Source organism: Pagrus pagrus (genome assembly GCF_965226575.1).
Source record: "Pagrus pagrus genome assembly, chromosome: 7".
In the NCBI taxonomy this organism is placed as follows: Eukaryota; Metazoa; Chordata; class Actinopteri; order Spariformes; family Sparidae; genus Pagrus; species Pagrus pagrus.
In genome coordinates, this window is record NC_140191.1 from 14,461,024 (window position 1) to 14,467,273 (window position 6,250).

Here is a 6,250-nt window from a genome sequence, read left to right on the forward strand (position 1 = left end):
CTCAGGAACATTTCAATTAAACGTTTAAATATTTTAAGATCCCCTTCAGACTTTTTAAAGACTAATCAATTGGGTGTCTGACATGATTTCTACAAAAAAAGCTTGATTTTTAAAAAGTTCTTGAAAGTACATCTATTCCTTCCTCCTCATTTAAAAATCCATTTTCTATAAATATGCAAATATTTCAAATTTTGAAATTCATTAGCGGGACACAAACAGTCTCCTACTTCAATGAAAGGTTCATTCTAGGTGTCTGTGCACTGGAGGCTGGAAACCGTCGTGAATTCACAAAATCGCGTTTGATTGTACACATCTTGAACTGAGATTTAAGGTGAGCACAGAGAAATCATTCTTTCATCCTTTAGTAAATGAACCTGAAAACAGCCTTCTAGTGTCAAACTGAACATATGTCATACCAAACAGTGAAGAGTGAAACATTCAGGTGAAGTAACTGTTAGCAAAGCACATTTTTGACTAAAGAAACTCATCCCTGGAGGAAGAATCGCAGTGGAGACACAGCAGTGTATTTTTCTGAAGTGAGTGAGGTGTTGCCTTCATAACCAACAGCAGCGTCGGGCTAATAGCAGTCAACAAAGCACATACAAACATAAATATTGTAAAATGTTGTTCAGCGATCTCACTTCTACTCTTCGGGGCTCCTTGCATAAATATTTATCATTTACCTCTCGCTCCCTGACCTTTGACCCAGGCAGGCACTTTATGTGGGCATCCTGCTGCAGGGTCACAGACGACTCCCGTCTGTTTGCAGTGCGCTCACAGTTGGAGCCCACTAACAAGCTAGTGTCTACCTGTCCGTCATGTCTAGGCGACCCCAGAACACCTGTAGCATGGTAATGCACCAACTAGACTGTAATAACCAGAGGCAGCCAAAAAGACGTAAAGGTGAGGAATTTCAGAAACATTTGAGGTATTTTTCTCGGCTTTAATTTTCAGATATGTTCAGTCTGCTGATCGGTTCACCAACTTGGTCCAGACTGAAATATATAAACTTTTGGATGGATTCCCATTGGATTGTGCACAGACATTCATCATCCCTGGAGAATGACCTGGGTGATTATCTGACTTTTCTTCCAGTGCCGTCATGAAGCTACCAGTGGTGGTTCAGAGAAGAAATAGCTTGATAACTGTTTGATAGACAACGAGGACATTTGCTATTAATATTCAAGGTCCAGACAGGATAAGATCCAATGAATTTGTTTTTCCCATTTCTTAGATCCACCAGTAGGTCAATTGCAATTTAACTAATGTTAGCATGCTAACAGAATAAACTAAGGTAGTGAACATATATATACAGACGTCTTCCTCACTCTCTGACATAACATCTTGTGTTTCCCCAGACGTTACGGCAGCTAGAGGGGGTAAAGGCGATATGATGCCATTGACGACCAACCAAATGAAAAGCAATGTTACCTTGAATACAGATTTCTCTGGTTTTGATCGTTGTCTGAGACATTTCAGATAATGTAAGCAGCCTACACAGCTCAACAAAACATGAAGGTCTGGCCATTTTGAGACATTTTAATGTGGAAATGTCACATATTAATGCCTTTAAGTAGCTACACCCTTGCAGATCTAGCCTGGCTGGAGACTCTTCGTCTGGTCCCTATAAAGATTCGGTCGTAACGTATTCGGCTCAGTGTGTGTGGTAGATGTGTTTGAGTGACACTTGAATGAGGAATTTCAGAAATTGTTTCCATCTGCAGGCTTCACTTAACAAGTGAAGCCTGCTCTAAAACTGAAACCACATTGTTAAGGGTGGATCCTAAAACAAAGCCGGCTCATTGTTCAGTACTTCCTTGGCAGTTTGTAGCCCTGTGCAAGAGTTAGTTTTTATTATTCATATGCTCTCTCATGGGTCATAGGGGGTTGAAATTCCTTGTATTGCAACAGCAGATCGCCCGGTGAAACCAGTGCCATGAGCTTCACCAAACCCTCCATCTATGACCATATTGTGGCACACTGATATTCCTCCTGGCCAGAACAACAGCGGCATGCTAATTTGGCGTGAAACCAGCGTAGTGTGTCCCATCAGCGCACCTCCTGTAATCCCTGCAGGTGAGAAAGAGGGAGAGATGGATTCCTGAGTATCTGATTGAGCAGCACACAAGATGAATAATTGATACGTAGGTTCTCCATCCCGATGAACACACAGACGCACAAACACCAACTGTCTTTCAGCCCGTGCAGTCACCGGTCTCTCAGGCTAAACTAATCCTCCAGGAAATGTAATACGTGATTCAATTAGAAGCAGCGTATAGCGCCGGCAACCTTCTGTGTACGACACGGTAGTGTGTGGCTGTGTGTGTGGAGGCACTCTAAGTACAGCGCTGAGCTAAGTCCATTCATTAATGTAAAACCATTTATTAATGTACGGTGCTTTGCCACATCTCTTCGGATCCTCGAGCATGAAGGGGCAAAAATGTATGCGCTCAAGAGAGGACACAGAAAAATGTGACATGAAAAGCACACAAAAAATACTGAATCAAAATATGTGATTGTGCATCTTAAAATGCATAAAACGCAGCCTCCAAAATTGGCAGCACAGCAAACAATAGCTGTAGTCTGGGGCTAATGTTTTCTCCAAATGATCTCTGTTTGCTTTTCCATTATTCATCATCTTGTTTTCATGCACTCACAGTTGTTTTCCACGCTCACAGCAGCAGGATGATGCCACTGTCTTTCAAGTCCGTTTCTGCAGGTCAAATATTGCCTCAGACCCAGAAACAAACACAGGGCGAGAAAGCAAAAGAGCGCGCTCATAAATGCGTGTAGTGAAGTGTGTACAAGTTTTCTGATTGTAATTGCTCTGTATTTCAAACACGAGCGTTACAAAGACAGCCTTTCATTATGACTTTATAGCGAAGGTGTTACACTGTAAATTGATACCTTTGTTCCTTTTGACTAAAACCTAATTTAGGACAGAATCTCGGAGGATTAAATAATCATAATTATCATATATCAGCCTCAAATTGTCGTCAGAAAAACAGGTTGTAAGGTTGAAATGACTTCTGACCGTCTTCAGACAAAGACCCGTGACAGAAGTTTCCGATTCTATCATGCTCTTGATCAACCGGTTTCTTTTTTATAACGGTGCCTTAAATTAGCTCCCAGCAGGGAAACTCCTCCATTCTATTTTCATGCATTATAAAAGTCAGATCTTCTTCCCCCCCAAAAGAACTTGAACACTTTCAAAATACAAAACACTGCCCTTAGAGGAAGCTTGTTAAAAAATCACATAATTACTCTCAGACTTGCCAAATAATAATTGCTTTCTTTTTAAAATGCATGTAGTGAAATGCAGCCCATCTCATGGTCCAGTGGGGGACGAGATGGAGGAGAGAGAACAAGAGTGTTACTCTTTATTGCTCCATCTCTCTTTCACGCTCTCTGAATCTCTCTATTACCCTGGAAGTCTCCTGAATCCCTAAAAACACACACACCCGAGCACAGTGTCCGTCTACGTAATATACAGCATGTGGATAGAAATAATGACTGTGTGCGTGTGTGTGATTCGCAGTGTGTATTTGTGGGTCTGAGTTATGATTGATGTCTCTCTTCTCAAATTAGGCATTTAAAGACGAATGGGCCAGAGAGAGGGAGCAAGGGAAGACGGAGGGGAAAAAACAGCCACTTAAGAGGGCCTAAACCATTTAACCACTTAACCTCGAAGGCCTTTCAATGTCACGCTCAAACTGCCTCCTCTGTCCTGTGTCTCCTCTGGGACCATATACTGGCGCGTCCATACAATTGGGCTGCGGCCAATGATTATTCGTATTATGCAGAAATCTATCTTTTTAAACATTGTTTAGTCTATAAAATGCCCAAAAATTGTCGAAAATGCTATCTAAATCTCTCAGGGTCCAAGGTGACGTCCTCAGATTGCTTCTTTTGTGTAACCAAGAGTCTAACAAACCCCAAAGACGTTGAACTTACACTGATATGAAACACAGGAGAGCAGAAAATTGTCAGGCAACGTCAATAAGTCCTTTATATGCTCCTTGACAACTGAGTAAACTTCTCTGCCGAGGAAAATCCAGTGATAAGATCGTAAGCTCCAGAAAAGCTACTAAATGAACCTTGTTGTGAGATTGTTTTGACCTGCTGTTTTTAAGAATGAACCGTCAATCTAAATCTATTAATCGACTTACATTTTGAGCTTCAGAACACCATGTACTACACAATTACATACATACTGTACGTACATACATGCTACAGTACTGTATCGAAAAAGATGATAAAATCACTGTAAACATATGTATAAACTAGAATGGTACTCAATAGAGTAGAGCCTACCTCCACCAAGGCCCAACAGTCCCCTCACTCATAGATACCAGCCAACTTAATGAGAGCCATGCATTATTCCCTGAGAATTTCATGAAAATGTCATAAAAAAAGAAGGAAAAAAACAACATCTTGCAATGTTAAACACAGCAAGAAAAACTCATGGATCTGTCCCTTTATCCGGATCCACACTAAAAGTTAAGTGGGTCTATTCTGGGAAGAGAAACCGTCTTTCATCTAAGTTTCATGGAAGTCCGTTCAGTAGTTTTGGAGTAATCCTGCTGACAAACCAACCAACCTCCTGATGGTCACGGATGAAAACATAACCTCCCTGGCAGACTTAAGAAGTTGCGTCTTTCTTTCACTTGCTTCCAAAACAAATGCACGTGCTAGCCAGATCATGATCAAGGTTGCTCATACAGCTTTTGTACACAGGGGGCGCCATAATTGACCAAAATTAAAGTTCCTTGTAGATGCTTTAAGTTCACTCAAAATAGTGAGCATGCACACTGAAAAATGCCAGATTTTTGAGTGTGCTGTTGATTGACAGCATTGTCCTACAATGGATCAAAGGATACAAAGGATCTAAAGGAAGAAGTCACAACTGCAAATCACAGAGTGACGAGACAGCTTTAGAAAGAAGAAGTTACACTCCAAACTGTAAACCAGCTTACTGTGAAGATTAATATATATCACAGACTATATACCATAAGTCTGACATTTTCTGTGGGTTGCAGTCTCAACATCCATATTGTGGTTTCTCTTTCTTCTCACACCCAGCACACACATAATCTGCCACTTCAAGTTTTTCAGGCTGAGTAGAGCCTTCACTCATATCCATCTCCTCAATGATCATCTGCTGTTCATCATCTCACTGTAAGGCTTGACACTCCCAACTCCCAACATCCATCCATCCAATCATCAGTTGTTTAGTTTCCATCTCAGAGTTTTTGAGTCAAAGTCATATTTGCCACAAACTGGAGAAAACATTTTCAGTTTCCTTGGAAATCAGTCGCTCACTGACTGACTGATTTGCAGGGATGGTGAATTAACCCTGATTGGCCGGCCTGTCTGTCTGTAATCAAAGTGGATGAGGCAAGGGCAGGCATCAGACCGGCCGGATGAGACTCTCATTATTTTCCCTCACTACTTTCTTCTCCTCCTCTCATCCCCAACATCAATTTATAATACCGCTCTCTCATTGCGTCTCCTCTCCCTCTTTCCCAAGCCTTCTGCTCATCAAATCCCCCTCCTAGACTTTATCCATTCCCTATTTTTCATTTCCATGTTCCCTCTCTCTCCTTCTCTGTCTCTCTGCCTCCCTCTCTCTCCCCTGGATATTTAGTTTGATTTATTGCCTCTTGTTGGAAAGGTTGGCGTTTTAATAACTCAGCTCCTCCTCACCCGAACGAAGAGAGAGAGAGAGAGAATGTGCGAGAAGAAGAACTTTAGTAAGCACAAAATAAACGCGCGGACAGACAGCGAGGTTTTTCTAGTGCTTTTCTTTTATCTCCCCAGCACTCTCCCACTCTTTCATGTCTTCCGGTTCCTCTCACCGTTCACTCCGGCTGAGGATATAAAAGCTAAACGTGCAGCCGAAATGGATGTCAATTTGAGCTCCTCTCTGATCTGTGGAGAGAAAAATACACATACACGCACACACCCAACAGCTGTAATGGACTGGGGATGTGAAAACTGACAAGCACATAAAAAATGGACCATCTGGTTTTGAGATAGAGGAAAGCATGGGACCGAAAAGAAAAGCCTTCAACCAAAAGAAGACCGATGATGAAAGAGAAGACAGCACTCTGGCCATGATACACGGTGGTGATTAGGGCTGGGTATCTTTTAAAAAATTACGGTATTAGCCCCAATTACCAGTAAACTTAAAGTGATACCGATAGCGAAAGAGCACCTTATTTGATACAGTACGGTTGCTAAACCAGGG